The sequence below is a fragment of the Rattus norvegicus genome, chromosome 10 (genome assembly GCF_036323735.1).
Source record: "Rattus norvegicus strain BN/NHsdMcwi chromosome 10, GRCr8, whole genome shotgun sequence".
NCBI lineage: Eukaryota > Metazoa > Chordata > Mammalia > Rodentia > Muridae > Rattus > Rattus norvegicus.
Window position 1 is genome coordinate 102,771,117 of NC_086028.1, and position 16,301 is coordinate 102,787,417.

Sequence of the window (16,301 nt, forward strand, 5' to 3'; positions counted from 1 at the left end):
TTGACCTACAGAAATCCATCGCTTAAGAAATATTCATAACAACCTGTATCCATGTAGAGATACACGGCGAGGATTGTCTGCATCCATGCTGCCTCTCCTCCTTTCTGCCTCTCCCTCTCTTTTTTTTGGTTCTTTTTTTTCCGGAGCTGGGGACCGAACCCAGGGCCTTGCGCTTCCTAGGCAAGCGCTCCACCACTGAGCTAAATCCCCAACCCCTCTCCCTCTCTTTCTAAAACTATGTTCCCGCCTACCCTTCCTTCTCGTCCAATGAATGACAGGCCTCGTTTTATCTTGCGTCCACCTCCGCCTGCATAACGACATCAACCTACAGAGACCAAACACTGAAAACACAAATCTGTGTGGGACACACTTCATATTCAAGACATAAAAATGGGAACAAACCCAGACACCTCCCCCACTTCCTTCAAAAGCCCCTGCTTACACAGGGACATCCCAGGAGACGGCAGCTCTGGGCACCAGGGAGTTGAACCCAGGACTTCAAATCTATTAGGTGAGTATTGTATACTAAGCTGCATTGCTTTTGCTACAGGGCCTCCCTAAGTTGCAAGGGTTGTCCTTCAACTTGCCGTCCTCCTGCCTCAGACTTCCAAGTGCCTGGGATTATAGGTGTGTGCGCCCCATGCCTAGCGGAGGGCATCTGCATGGTGTGTGTATACATGTGCATGGGTATTCATATGTTTGTATGCACATGCTTGTGGAGGCCCAAGGCAAGCATGGGGGCCTGAGTTCAGATCCCTAAAGAGATGGGGGGATGTGGAGCGTGAAGAGACACCATGACCAAGGCAACTTATTGTTGTTTGTTGTTGTTGCTGCTGTTGTGTTTTTTTTTAAAGATTTATTAGTTTATTTATATATGAGTACACTACAGCTGACCACCAGAACACACCAGAAGAGGGCATCAGATCCCATGACAGATGGTTGTGAGCCACCATGTAGTTGCCAGGATTTGAACTCAGGACCTTTGGAAGGGCAGTCAGTGCTCTTAACCACTGAGCCATCTCTCCAGCCCCCACAAAGGCGACTTGTAAAAGAAAGCGTTTAACTGGGGGGTTGCTTACAAATTCTGAGTCCATGACCGTCACGGTGGGGAATATGGAGGCTGACAGACAGGTATGGAGCAAGAGCAGTAGCTGAGAGTTTATATATGCTCTGCAAGATTGGGCCTGTTGTGAGCTTCTGAAACTTCGAAGCCCAACCCCAGTGACACACTTCCTCCAACAAGGCCACACCTCCTCCAACAAGGCCACACCTCCTCCAACAAGGCCACACCTCCTCCAAGTAGGCCACACCCCTCCAACAAGACCACACCCCTCCAACAAGGCCACACCTCCTAATTCTTCCTAATCAGTTCCACTGACTTGGAACTAAACATTCCAATATAGTCTAAGGGGGCCATTCTGCATCTGCAGCAGAGACCTGTACACCTGCAGCGCCCCCTTCTGGAAATAGGAACCCATTTTTGCAGTGATTAGCCTTGTGCACGAGGCAAACCACCAGACTAAAGCCCTCGAAAGCCCGTGTAAACTCTACAGTCCAACCACTGCTTATGGGCTCACCTGGGCAGCTCCTCAGATCTAGAGGAGAGACTCCCCCATCTTACGACTGGCCTTCATGTCTCCATCAACGTATTTAAAATCTGGTATTTATTTTTAAATTTTGTATGTATATGAATGTCTTGCGTGCATGCATGTCTATGTGCCATGTGCATGCCTGGTGCCCAGAGAGACCAGGACAGGGCGCCAGATCCCCTGAGATTGGACTTTAAGAAGATGCTGGGCTGCCGTATGCGTTCCCAGAACTGAAGCCAGGTCGTCTGGAAGAACAGCCAGTGCTCTTGAACTGTTTCTGCCTATCTAAGCTGGCAAAGTCCACAACTCTTCCTTCTCACACACCTCCCGTGGGCTATTTAACCCATTTCAGGGAGATGTGGTGGGCTGGGTTTGGGGTTGGTTTTCTTTTGTTGTTGTTGTTTTTTGTTTTTTTTTCTAGTGGGACTGAAGCGGGTCACAGGCTAGGACTGGGATCTGGTCCTTGTCTGACCTCACCGACCGGCGGCGGGCTGCACTACTCAGAGACGCCACGAGGCGGCGCTCGGGGCTGTGGAATGCACTTCTTGTTCCGCGGCTTTCTCTGCTTCTTTTTTTTTTTTTTTTTTTTTAGTATTTTTTTAGAATTATTTATTTTATGTATATGAGTACACTGTAGCTGTCTTCAGACACACCAGAAGAGGGCGTCGGATCCCATTACAGATGGTTGTGAGCCACCATGTGGTTGCTGGGATTTGAACTCAGGACCTCTGGAAGAGCAGTCAGTGCTCTTAACCTCTGAGCCATCTCTCCAGCCCCCGCTTTCTCTGCTTCTTGCTGCCTGGCCTTGCTCACCTTGGGACTGTCCCTCTCTGGCTCCACGTGGCAAACAGTTCAGCAGGTCCCTGTGGGACCAGAGGGTACTGAAAATAAAGTGTGCGTGCCTCACCTTCCCTTTACCCCGCCTCTCTATCTGACCTGTAGATGAACTTGAATCCAGTTAGAAGGAGACACTATAAAATGCCCCAGCTACAGGGGTAATTGCTTTTTCTAGGGAGATGACACCACCATATTTACTCAGTGACAGACCAAAGTAACAATAACACCAAAGTCCACCCAGATGAAGCGGTGAGTTTTCTGGGGTTACTCAGAGGAGCACAGACAACCTGAAGGTGCCCACATCTCTAAAAGCCCAGACCAGCAGGAGTGACAACTCAGGAAAGCTGGAAACTGGAGCTCTGTGGCTAGCTCCACGGGCGGGGCCTTGTGAATCAGGAAAGTTTCAGGATTTTTTTTTTTTTTTTTTTTTTTTTTTGAGACTTGTGACTTATTTTCCGAGTCTTAAGGACCTGCCCTATCGCAGTTTCTCAAGTTTCCTTCCTGGATGGGATGTTTCAGAGGAAATTACTACACAGCATTGACTTAGTCCTGGGATAAAGGATCAAAAATGTCGTGGAATTTCCTATTCGGACCCTGAGATACCTTGGGATGACTGAAACCTGGGACTGCCTGCAGGACTTGGATACCACTTTGGAGTTTGGAGGTCTTAGCCCAGAGATGCCACATCACAGACCCTAACCCTTTGCTGAACTACTGTGTGACATCCCCCAGGAGTTCTCTGTTGAAGGTTTGATTCCGGGTGCAACTTTGGGGAACCATTGGGTCAAGAGGATGGTGACTTCAACGACGGATCAGTTGATCCCACCAATGGGCCCATACTGCGTTGGAAGGTCACAGGTTTATACAGCAGGACCGGCTGGGTTTCAACTGCCTTTGCAACAACTTGGCTGGATGGACTCAAAGTCACTTGACCCCTCTGGAAGCTCAGCTTTTTGGTCTGTACCAATGGCCCAACGTCCTGCACAGGGCTGCGTGATTGGTAAAGAGACAGGGGCCAGCTCCTTGCGCTCAGGGAAGTCCCTCCCGCTTGCGCCCCTGTACACGAGGTCCCACAGCTCAGGGAAACTCTGGCCGCTCTAACCGCGTCTAGAACGCGGCCCCTTTAAGGCCGCCCTGGATGGCCCAAAGCCTAGAGCGACCTTCTAGCGGCCGTCTCGATGGTAAGTTTTCACTTCCGGCCGGAAATGCGTTTGCGGAGCTGTTTCCGCCGGGGAGAAGAACTCGCGTGCTTCGTACAGAGTGGAATGTAGACTGTGAGAGGGCCGTGGATACTTCAGAAGGCGCTCGTGGGATTTGGAAGCCACTCCCGGGGCTCCCACGGGAGGAAGCTGACCCGGGGCCCGCAAACGGCCGCGGGATGGGCGGGGGTTGTAGGAGGTCTCTGCCCCGGCCTCATCACCGGCGGTGCACGAGGTCATCCGCTTAAATTGAGTTATATTTTTTTCCACCCAGAAAATGAAATACACAATCCCCAGCGACTGGACGAAAGCACGCAGTAACTCCTTTCTTCCGAGGAGAGTTTCAAGTGACTTCAGCTTGGGTGACCCAGGTATGTCAGACCTGGAGGTACAGTGTCCTGAGGTGGACGGTCTGGGGAAAGGCTCCTGTGTGGTTGACCCTGCCCTAGGTGGGTGCAGCCCTGTACCAGACAGCCCGACCTTGACCTAAAGTAAATTCCCGGAGGAGCATCCTCCCCGGGGTTTGAATTTGCAGTAACAGGTGTGAGCATCTTAGCAGTTTGGTGGTCATGTATGATACTGCAAACAGGATTGTGTCCTTCAAAAATAAGTATTTGTCCCGTTACTCCTCGATATAGATTTTTTTTTATTTACAAAAAGACTTTCTTTATTTCATGTGTGTGAACGTTTGCCTGGTACCCCCAGGGTCACAAGAGGATACCAGATTCCTTGGAAGTGGTGATAGAGAGGGTATAGAGGGTTGTCAGCCCCGCTGTGGATGCTGGGAACTGAACCCAGGTCCTGTCTATAAAGAGCAAGTGTTCTTCACTGCTGAACCATCTCTCCAGCAACTGTACCACCCCTCTTTAAGATAGGGTCTCACGGGGTTGGGGATTTAGCTCAGTGGTAGAGCGCTTGCCTAGCTAGCGCAAGGCCCTGGGTTCAGTCCCCAGTTCTGAAAAAAAAAAAAAAAGATAGGGTCTCACTTAGTCCAGGCTGCCCTTTAGTTATTAAGTAGCTGAGGGTGGCCTTTGAACTTCTAGTTCTCCTTCTTCTATCTCTGGACTGGTGGATGAAGGGCATCCTGGGCCACCCCTAGTTTATATGATGCCGGGGCTGAAGCTCATGGCTGGGAAAGTGTCTGCCCAATGGGTATCTGCCCCGCCCACGTGGAGCTAAACAAAGATGGGCACACCTTTGTGGTTTCAGACATCGCTGGATGAGGCAACAGTACTACCCAAACAAACTCTCTCGGCAGAAAAAGTTCCCCGTGACCCACCTGAGCAGCCGTGGGCCCCACTAGCCTGCCTTTGCAGTGTGGTTGAGGGACTAGAATTTGTATTTTAAGTAGCTACAGGGAGCCACCAATGACCATTTTGGAGGTCCTGGGTCTGCGCACTTCAGAAAGAACCGTGACAGGAACCTGCCATGGTTCATGCGTGTCAGGTGCTCCTCCCTGGGGGTGGGGGTGGGGGCACATGGGCCGGGCTGGAGTGTGGCTCAGTGATAGAGTATGTGCTGTAGTATGTCTGAGAAGTCCTGCTTATTAGGGAGTTAGTGCCTGTCCAAGTAGACATCACCAAGTAATATAGGGTAGCGGGAAGGAGACACACACACAGACTGCTACAGTCCTGCGAGGGATGTGCAGATGGGGCAGGGACGCAGGCATGCTAGAGTGGAGCAAGCGTGGCTGGAGGGGACCCAGGGAGGAAGGTCAAATAGGAATGAATTCCAAGTGGTGCTGAGCTGCAGAGTCCTCGGCCACCAGAGGCCTAGCTGCTTCATCTGTTGACCTACAGGAAGTCACTGACCTGGCTAGGTGGCCAGTCCTTAGTACCAGCAGTTTCTGTAGAGAGAGACTGGGCACCTCACACACCCACCTGGGGGCATGGTTTGTGGGCTGGTGTTTTTAACTAAATACTGAGATTTGCGGTTTAATGAGGATTGGTGGTGTATGCCCTCTTTTCTCAGGTCATTTGACTGGAAGATTGGTCCGTGTGCACTGGATGTGAATCTGGCCCTACTGCGTGTACCCGGACCTGTTGGGTTTGACTCTTGATTTGCTTCTTTGGGTGTTGACTGGCTGAGGACTGCTGTGTGTGGTGGCTGCAAATAAATGGAGCTTGACCTCTCTCTGTTCTCATTGTTTGATAGTGTCTCCCTCACTGTGCAGCCCTGGCTGGCCTGGAACCCAGACCCACCTGCATCTGCCTCCTGAGTACTGGGGTGACAGGTGTGCATCACCACACCCAGCCTCTTCATGCTCCTGGTGTTCCCTGTGCTTGCTGCTGTGGCAAGCGTGGGTTTGTATGGCCAACGAATGTTAAATGACCCTGCTCCCAGGTTTTGGGGGCACAAAGCACACAGCTATCCAAAGATTTCTTTAGGGAGTGTAGGGACTAGGGGCACAGTGTCCTCAAGGAAATTGAGTTGCAAGAGGTGTCTGGATGGGAGATGTCCAGGGCCTCTGGGATCCCACAGCCTTCTGGGCTTCCCTAGCACTCGTGAATAGGAATTACCGGGCAGAGAGTGCCTGTCCTGGGATCTGGACGCCTGTGTGCACTGAGGTTACTGAAGCTGGTTCTGCCTCTGCGCTTCTTAAGTCCCAGCATCAGGAGGCAGAAGCAGGCAGGTCTACAAAGCAAGTTCTAGGACAGTCTGGTAACAAACCCTGTCTTGGGAAGGGAGAAAAACAAGAATTCTATTTTATGTGTATGCCCGAATGTAGTTCTGGGTCTTTGGAGACATTGAATCCCCTCAAGCTGGAGTTACAGATGGTTGTGAGGGTCCACATGGGTACTGGGAATAGAACCGTGGTCCCCTTGCAAGAGCAGTCAGTGTGCTTAACCGGTGAGGCATCACTCCAGGCCCAGCTGATGTGCCTCTTAAACCCACAGGAGCCCTTTCTTGCTGACTAACCTTGCGGTTAGGTGTCAGGGGCTGTATTTCCCGTAGGGCTGAGCAGCTGCCTCTCCTAAGAGCCTTAGAGTTAGAGCTGCCTGGGGGTGGGTGTGGGGTCACCCTTTGTGCTACCTCTGTTGTATATCCTTGGTCCCTCTGGCCCCATGTCCTCAGCAGGAGCAGACGTAACACGGTCCCTACCTCTGCTCAGTTGCTCGAACACCGAGGGAACCTTGTCTCAGATCCAGTACACTGCTGGCATGGAGTGTTTGGTTCACAAGAACAGGCTTAGCTACCGTACTGTGCATGGGTCATTTGCAGTAGTTGGGAGACTGACTTGGACTCTGACCTTGCTGTGCCAGGGGCCAGCCCCCTTGGCTTACATCATGTCACTCTGACTCACTGGGCCACTGTGGTCTCACCATCCCGTTATCCAGCTGACAACTCCTGGAGGGCTTGCCCACTGTCTGCAGGGCTGTCATTTCAATCCTGTGATGTAAGTCCTTCGTGGTTCGCAACCACTGACCATAATCCGAAGCACTCAAAGCTACGGCAGAGGCACCATGCAAGTTCCCAGTGTACAGGAGCCGTTTAAGCCATGACCCAGGGAGAGCTCATTGTGGAGGCAGAAGCTCGTGGGTTTTCCTCTGGGGCTTCAGGTCCTGTGGTCTTAGGCACGTCACCTCCCCCTCTGCACCCGGAGTGCCTTCCTAACAGTGAACGTCACGGTGATGGCTCCTCAGGTAAAGTGGGTGCATCCCATGGAAGGAGCTTGGTGCCTCGGAGGCAGGAGGGAAGCTGCAATAGCTTCAGGCTCCTGGCATCGCTTCACATTCGGGCCTCACGAAGTCGGTACTATGGTCCACGTGCTGTCTCCAGAAAAAGACTGTGCTGCCTAAATTAAGGTGTCAAGATGCAGTGTACACCGGGAAAAAATAGCTGGTACTAATCTTTGTGGAGTAGACTGTTTTGGTGGCTGTCCCTGACTCATCCTGGTGTGGGGTGTTTCTCCTGCCCACAGAATGCAGTGTCTTCATGGTGGCTCCAGTCTGCCCCTCAGTCAACCCTGGCCTCCCGTCCGCAGGTCCTCGGGACCAGTGTGGTCCAGTTTAACAGTTTTCTGGGCCCCTCTGAGCGCATGTCTGGTTAACAGCAAGCAGGAAGTAGCTGGGGTAGAAGAAGGTACTTAGAGCCCATGGCTCTTCAGTCAGTCCAAGGAGAGCACTGGAGGGACCAAGAGTCCACTGCTTGGTCTGTGAGACAGGAATGACTTGGAACGTACTGTGTAGGCCAGGCTAGACACAAACAACCCCCAATCCTGCGTCAGCTTCCCAAGTACTGGGATTATTTAAAACAGTATGCTAGGGCTGGAGAGATGGCTCAGTGGTTAAGAGCCCCCTGACTGCTCTTCCAGAGGTCCTGAGTTCAATTCCTAGCAACCACATGGTGGCTCACAACCATCTGTAATGGGATCTGATGCCCTCTTCTGGTGTGTGTGAAGACAGCTACAGTGTATTCACAAACATGAAATAAATCTTTAAAAAAAAATAAGACAGTATCCCATTCTGTAGTCCAGCCTAGCCTCAAGTTCACGGTCATGCCTGGGTCTTCATGGTGAGGTGCAAGTGCCACCACCATGCTGAGTGTGCGCTGGGACCTCTGAGGCAGATGTTTGCCCAGAGCAGGGAAAGGACTAGTGAAGAGGTGATCAAATCACAGGGTAGGGTGGCCTGAGCTCCAGCACCAAACCCTCTAAATTCCACCCCAGGCGGCCTCCTCTGCTGCCGTCTTACTGACTGCACAGCAGTCAGCTTCTAGCTCAACGCTGGGACTCGGGAACTACAGACTCCACGGAAGCCTAGGATATTTACTGCACATGGCTGCAAGAGTTCCCAGCCAACCTGTTTCCTTCTATCTGCTCTATCAGATCCCCTGACCCTGCGGCTGCCTACACATGCTAGGCGCTGACTAGTTGACCCCAGACAGCATAGGCATGCTTAAGATGTGGCCTCGGCATGTCCTGGGCAGGCCCGGCCCTCTGCCTCCCTGGATTACATAAGGAATAACCCCATGAAATTAGTGGTCCAGAAAGCCTTAGTGCCTGAGAGAAAGCTCGGTTGGTAAAGTGCTTGCCTGGCGAAGCAAGGACACACCAAGGACCTCTGATCCCCAGTACCCAAGCAAAAGTTATCTGGATGTGGTGTTTAATCCCAACCCAGGAGTGACAGAGGCAGGCAGATCCTAGGGCTCCCTGCCCCCCGGTCTAACCTACTTAGTAAGTTCCAGGCCAGTGAGAGAACATGTCTCGAAAGCAAGTGGACAACACCTGAGGAAAAATACCCCCGAGGTTTGCAAAAAGAAGTCCTCAAACGCTAAAGCGCTTGTGATGTGGGATTTTTTTACTTCTCTTTCTGTCCACTAGAGGGCGCAATCCTACACCAGGCACTCTGCAGAGGCCAGCACTACAAAGGGTAGGATCGGTTTGGGTTTGAAGCCAAGATTTCTTTCACCAGAAAGCTATGCGGGAGGTGCAGCTGCAGGGCGGGGCTCTCGCTTAGGAATCCATCACTTGGTCCCAGTTGTACACCGTTCTGGGATATACTCACATCCTGGAGCAGCTGACCACAGTCTGGGCTTGTGCAGTGGAGGGCAAGCGCATGTTCTAATGTGCCTCCCCATGCAGAGACGGATTCCCTGAGCTGTAAGGGTTCAACAGCAGTTCTCAACCCGTGTGCTGCAACCCTTTTGGCAAACTTGTGTCTCCAAAAAATATTTATATTCTGACTCGTGCCAGCAAAATTACAGTTATGAAGTAGCAACAAAAAAATAATAATTTTATGGATAGGGATCGCCACAGCATAAGGGAATGTATTTAAGGGTCACAGGGTTAGGAAGGTTGAGAACTGCTGGGTTTTAAGCGTCCAAGGCAAGAACAGCTGTACTTAACGCTGAAAAGTACAGACAAGATAGAGCCAGCGAGGCTGGATTACTGGTTGCCGTGCCCTCGGAAACCAACCTTGAATGGAAAGGAAAGGCCAGGATTCCAGAGCTTGGTTCTCTGAGCCTGGTTTACGCCTTTCTGATGGATCAAACACATTTAGTTGAGCTTTCTGATGGATCCCAGTGAAGTTTAATTGAGCACTGACTGCTGGCCTAAGTGGCTACGGACACCCTCTGGGAACTTCCGATCCCTGGGGGAAGACAGGAAATACATCAGAGAAGGTGTGGGGGAAGGAGAGCAGTTCAGCTGTCCTAGATGGAGACTGTTGTTTTCAGTCCTAGGTAAGAAAACCCGGAAATGCCAAAGACATGACCTTTAGCAAAACCTAAAGTCAGAGAGTAAGTGGAGAGAGTTCGGAAGAGCCCCTTGCAGAGAGGAGATCATCAGGGCTTTGGGGGATGCTGGGCCAGTCTCCTAAGGCCAACGGCCTGGGAAGTGGGAAGCTTTAGCTTCGTGCTAAAATCGGTGCCTGCTTTCTTCTGTGGAGGGGGTAGGAAAGTGTACCTCTCAGGATGCAGTTTACACAAGAAGCCTTTCTTCTTGTGCTGACACATATGAAAGGACACACACACACACACACACACACACACACAGTCTTTACCTGAGGGATAAGGGAAGTAGAACACACTGACAGGTACAGACGGTCCCGGTAAAGACCTTGACAGTTCACCATATCTAGAAGCCTGCTGCCCCCACCATAGGGTTGATGTGCATGAGTGTGCCCTTGGGTGCATGAGTGCGTGTGTGTGTGTGTGTGTGTGTGTGTGTGTGTGTGTGTGTGTGTGTCCGTGCACCTGTTGTGCTAAGGTTTGAACATAGGGCAGGTATTCATTCCTCCACTGAGCCACACCCCCCCCCCCTTCAGTTTTACGGTTTATTTTGAGACAGACTTGATACATTGTAGCAGCTGGGCCTTCAACCCATCTCTCTGTAGCCTAAATTTACAGGCCTTGTATTTGTGAGTGGTTTGCCTGGGCCTCCAGGGCCTGCACCTCCAAACCCAGCTCGCCTGTGCATGCCCCAGCTCCCATTCCCATCCCTGCCTCAGCCCTCCCAGGTGGGAAGCCCTTAGGACTTGGCTTTTCAACAAAGACTGGACGTGTTTGTTTCATTTAAGTCGCTGTTTAAACTGCTAACTGGAAGACTACAGAGGAACATTCTCTTATAATCTTTACAAGTAGAAGCCTGTCTGGGTTCACATAGAACAACTATTTATTCTGGTTTTTGTTTCCAGATCAATTATGCCGCTACAGCAGAAAATGGCTCTGTCCTTGCCTGCGTGTAAGTCATTGGAAGGTCATTTGTCCCCAGACTGTCAGTTGGGAGAATTATGTAATGGTTACGCAACTCCTACAGGATGCAGCCGCCGCCATCAGCCACCTCGGGCAAAGCAGCTGGGTGAAAGGCAGACTCTGACTTCCTATCTCTCTTGGTGATATAGGTTTGAACCAGGGCCTCGAGCAGCTTAGGCAAAGCTCCACCTCCAAGCTCCACGCCCAGCCCTGTGGCTCCTCCTTTCCCAAGTCTGAACTCACGCTTGAACTGTAGTTGCCAGTCTTCTGACCCCACCTCCTGGTTGCCTAGTTATAGGAAGCCCTGCCCCTGAAATGTCCCATCTTTTTGTTTTGTTTTGTTTTTTTTTTTTTTGTTTTGTTTTGTTTTGTTTTTTTTTTTTTTTTTGGTTCTTTTTTTCGGAGCTGGGGACCGAACCCAGGGCCTTGCGCTTCCTAGGTAAGCGCTCTACCACTGAGCTAAATCCCCAGCCCCCTTTTTTTTTGTTTTGTTTTGTTTTGTTTTGTTTTTTTTTTGAAATGTCCCATCTTTGTGCCAGAATCCTTCACCCTTTTGAAAGTTAGTTGGGGGAAAGAAGGCAAGCAATCTGAAAGGGTCAAACTGAAGTAAAACCTCCACTTCCAACATGGCCGGTCCCCTTTCTGTTTCCAAGGAAGGATGATAGACCATTCTGACTTACCTTGTCCTTGCTGGTTGACATCCTCCCTGGCAGGCTTGGATGAAGAAGCCCTTTCTGACCACCATCCTCTCCCAGGACCACCATCCTCAGGACTCCAGACTTTACCATGTGCAGAGCTGGCTTCAGGGTTAGGCTATTAAGCGTGTGTTAAAATACCCACCAGCTGTGACAGCAGCAGGCAGGGACCTGCCCAGCATCCTCGGTCCCCTCACTGTCCCCTTGGCTGCTTTGTTTGTCCCTTGGCAGGGCAGCCTTTGACCCCCTTGCTAAGCCATCCCACACTTCCTCCTGGCCCAGAAGCAGAACCTTATTCCAGAATAATCACATTATATGACCTGCCCCTCCCCATTTTTCTTTTCAGAAGTGTGGAGCCCACTGAGATGACTTAGTTTAATATGTGTTAAAATCTGTGCGTGGAGCTGGAGATGGCTCAGTGGCTCAGTTCACTTACTACTCTTCTAGGGGACCTGGGTTACATTGCCAGCTCACACACACTCCAGCTCTAGGGGAGCCAACACCCTCTTGTGGTTTCCACAGGCCCTCGTGTGCATATGAGTGACTGGAATTAGCGTGCGCGCGTGCTCGCACACACACACACACCACAAATGCAAAGTAAAAAAAAATTTTTTTAAATAACAAGAAGTATGTGTGACACTTTTGTATGCAAGGGTCACTGTTGTTGTATAAATATAAAAAATTTAAAAAAAGTAAAGTTGTCTTTTATCCCCACTAGGTCACACCGTGGTGCCCCCAAGATATCTGCTAGATATCTCGGCAGAAACACATCCCAATTCCGTGGCGGCCCAGTGTCTCCTGCCGCCGCACACTTTCCTACACTCAAACCATCACATAAAAGAACACACAACACAATAACCTTTGACCCAATTGGTAAGATATAATTGCACACCTAAACATACAAAGCTCAGTACCATCCATCCCTTAAGAACATTAATAACCTGTAAATACACAGAGCAGAATCTTAACATCACCTGCCATGGCTTCTTTCCCTCTTCCTCCTGTCTCTTTCTCCTTTCCATTCCTCCTCTTCCTTCAAACTTCTTACATCCTTCCTTCTCATCCAATGACAGGCCTCCTTCTATCCTGTACCTGCCCCTCACCTGTATTTTACAAATCCAATGGGGAGAAGGTTCTGGTGAAGTCACCTGAGTCCTGAGTCCGTGACTAGGCAGCTGTCCTTGGGGCAGTGGAGTTAGCATCAAAATACAGATAACTCCAGGGCAAACCACAACAGGTCAACACTGTCCTGAGAAACTAACTTAGAAATTTCTGTTACTGTGGATGTTTTGTGGAGGAATCTCGAGGCTAGATTACCGCTCTCTCAGTACAAGAGAGTCCTGTGGTCTGGGGAGAAGGTGACTGGTTTCCTTGGGAACGTCCACAACTTGCCAACCTCTTCCCCAAGGAAGGCAAGCATTGGACCAGCTAGGTGTCACAAGCCTGGTTTTCACCAATGTAAAATCACCATTTTGGTTAAATCTCTCTATTGGTCCTAAAGGTCTAACATGTTGCATTTTGGCTGAATGGACAACGACCCCCTTGGGACCTTATCAAAACGCATTTTCCCCTAGTCCTTTTTCACCAGGCCTTGGTCAGAATGAGGGTGAGCCTGTTTCTCATAGCCAGCCCCTCTTATTGAAGATCAACACATAAGTCTTCCAGATGGCTAGCCTTACTGTACACATGAGGACGCCTGGCCTTTGGATTTATCTATTTTTATGTTTTGAGGATTTTGCCTGCATCATCTATGTATCCTGTGCGTGCAGAAGCCTGTGGAGCATTAGGTCCCCAGAATTATAGATGGTTATGAGTTGCCACGTGGGTGCCAAGAACTGAACCCCAGTCCTCTCCAAGAGCAACAAATGTTCCTTGTTTGTTTGTTTGGGACAGGGTGTCTCACTAGCCCTAGTTGTCTTGGACTTGTTTTGTAGACCAGGCCAGTCTCCAACTCCCAGAGATCTGCCTGCCTCTGCCTCCTGAGCTCTGGGATTAAAGGTAGGCACCGCCACGCCCAGCCTTTTCTGGTTTTCGTTGACAGGGTTTCTCTGAGTAGCTTTGACTGTCTTGGAACTCATGGAGTAGACCAGGCTGGCTTGGAACTCACAGAGATCCACCTGTTTCTTCAGGGTGCTAGAACTGAAGATGCATGCAAACCCCCTCCCCCATCCCCGATCCAAGCTGTAACAGTACTCTTAAGTATTGAGCCCTCTCTCCAGCCGGGTGGATGTTCATGACTGAAGGACCGTCTAGCACTTGCTGCTCACCTGGGCCTCTACATGATCGAAGGTGGCCTCTTGGGCCTCTGGTTTCTATTGATGTCACACAGGTGCTACTGAGCATCCCAAGGTCTGTGGACTGCCGAATAAAACTAGAGTCCCGGGACTGGAGAGATGGCTCAGCGGTTAAGAAAACTGACTGCTCTTCCCGAGGTCCTGAGTTCAAATCCCAGCAACCACATGGTGGCTCACAACCATCTGTAATGGGATCTGATGCCCTCTTCTGGTGTATCTGAAGACAGCTATTGTGCTTATACATAAAATAAATAAATAAATATTAAAAAAACAAAACAAGGGGCTGGGGATTTAGCTCAGTGGTAGAGCACTTACCTAGGAAGCACAAGGCCCTGGGTTCGGTCCCCAGCTCCGAAAAAAAAGAACCAAAAAAAAAAAAAAAAAAAAAAAAACAAAAACAAAACTAGAGTTCCATGGGGCAGTAGAACTAACAACAACAAAAAAATCTCTTCCTGATCCAGAAAACGGCTCCACAAAGGTCAAAGAGGAGAGAGGCTTCTCGTTGCAGAAGCCAAAATCGCGAGGAGAGCCACAGGCAGCTGCCGATGGAACAGGGCGGGGTCAGACTCCTGTGTATTGGACAAGTGTGATTCCAGCCCACCACAGAAGCAGCATGTGTGATCTGCTCAGTGGATTGACCCATTCCATATGTGGAGACACGTGGACGTTGGAGCTGAACTGTTTGTCTCCCAGGCGATAGTTTCCTGGATGGTGTCCGTCGAGGGGGGCTCCGGGGCTCTGGGGAACACTTGTGGGGAACCCAGTTCAGCACTGAAGAGGCTTATCCCACTTGTAAAAGACATTGGGACAACAATAGTAAGGAGAAACTTTTCCTTCATGCAACAGGGATATCTGTAATCTTTCATTTCTTTTCCCTCATAGGATAGTCACAGTGTTAGCCCCTGTCTGGACAGTTCTAGAAAATGTGGGATCAACAGAGCTACCCTAAGCCCTCTCCTGGTTGTTTTTCCTCCTGTTATCTCTGAAGATCCTGAACCAAGACAGCCTACATCAGCCCAAACCACAGCTGCTGGGGGCTGGGCAGACGTGATGTGACCGTCTGTCTGGCCGGACCAAGTGGCTTCTCGTGGGAAGCACAGTCCTAGCCCCAAAGGGACGCTTCTGGCACAGACAAGATTATAGATTAACTAACTTTATCCTGGTAGGAAGGAGGGCGGCTCTCTGGGGCCTATGCAAGGTAGCTATTTACCAGAAAAGGTAGAGGAACCTCCGAGGCCAGTGTGGCTATGGCCCATCCACCTGGGAGAAGTCCTGCAGGAGGTACCAATCTATACATCTTATTTTTAGTGATTTACGGAAGACTCCGCCATCTTCTTTTTAAGTTCCAGTTTTCTTTTTGCTGTAGTTCCAGGTGGGAAACCTGTGGTGTCTAATCTCAATCTGTTTCCTCCTTCGTGAGTGGATTCCACAGCTCCTTCTCAGTCATCTCCAAAGGGCCATGGAGTGAAACAGGAAGGATGGTTACTGAAGGGTGGGAGTCCCCAGGGAAGCAAAAGCAAGGTAACAGGTTGCACCTCTCAGTAGCAGATCAGAACACTTACTGGGGATACACAAGGTCCTGTGTCCTGTCTCGGCCCCTCATCCCCACCACACACACACACACACACACACACACACACACACACACTCACACATACACACACTCACATACACACATACACACACACATACACACACACTCACACATACACACACTCACATACACACACATACACACACATATACATACATACACTCACACACACATACACACCACACACCACATACACACACTCTCACACACACAGAGACACACACACATACACACGCTCACATACACACACACTCACACACTCTCACACACACATACTCTCACACACACATACTCTCTCACACACACACTCTCTCACACACACACACTCTCACACACAGAGCAAGCAGTATACTTTCCACTAGCCCCATAAAGCCAGGCATGGTGTCTCAAACCTAGAATCTCAACACTAAGGCAAGAAGATCAGGAGTTCAAAGTCACCTTCCTTCACCCAGAAAGTTCCAGGCCAGGCCAGGGACAGGAGCCCTTATTTCAAAACAAAACAGAAAGCACTTTCCAAAGACGATTATCAGTCACTCCCTCGCTTACATAAGAAGTTCTGAGAAAGGGGTACAGGGTTCAGAGGGTGAGGAGAGCTGGGGCCCTGGAGACTTCTGTGGGGCAGAAGAGCTAGCGGAGGGTAGGGCTCTCAGTAAAGAAAAGGGGAGAAGTGTGTTATTTTAGGGTGCATTTTAAATGACATTTTCTCTTCCGTGTGCACTGATGTTCTGCCTGCTTGTACTGTGTGAAGGTGTCAGATCCCCTGGAGCTAGACTCATAGTTGTGAGCTGTCATGAGGGTACTGAGAATGGAACTTGGGTCCCCAACCTCGGACCCATCTCTTTAGCCCCGAGGGAGGTATTTTGAGACCCACTTTCAGATTTAGCAATTAAAAGTACAGG

General features: G+C 50.2%; 1 long non-coding RNA gene and 1 other non-coding gene across 2 annotated transcripts; both read left to right on the plus strand.

Annotated features, from left to right (window-relative positions):
• The first annotated feature begins 3,616 nt into the window (after positions 1-3,616).
• Positions 3,617-5,758, plus strand: LOC100912002 (uncharacterized). Its single transcript, XR_146205.6, has 2 exons — positions 3,617-3,996; positions 5,597-5,758. It is a non-coding gene; the product is annotated as an uncharacterized LOC100912002 (long non-coding RNA).
• Positions 4,033-4,216, plus strand: LOC134478778 (small Cajal body-specific RNA 16). The gene has a single exon (XR_005490900.1). It is a non-coding gene; the product is annotated as a small Cajal body-specific RNA 16 (non-coding RNA).
• Positions 5,759-16,301: the final 10,543 nt, after the last annotated feature.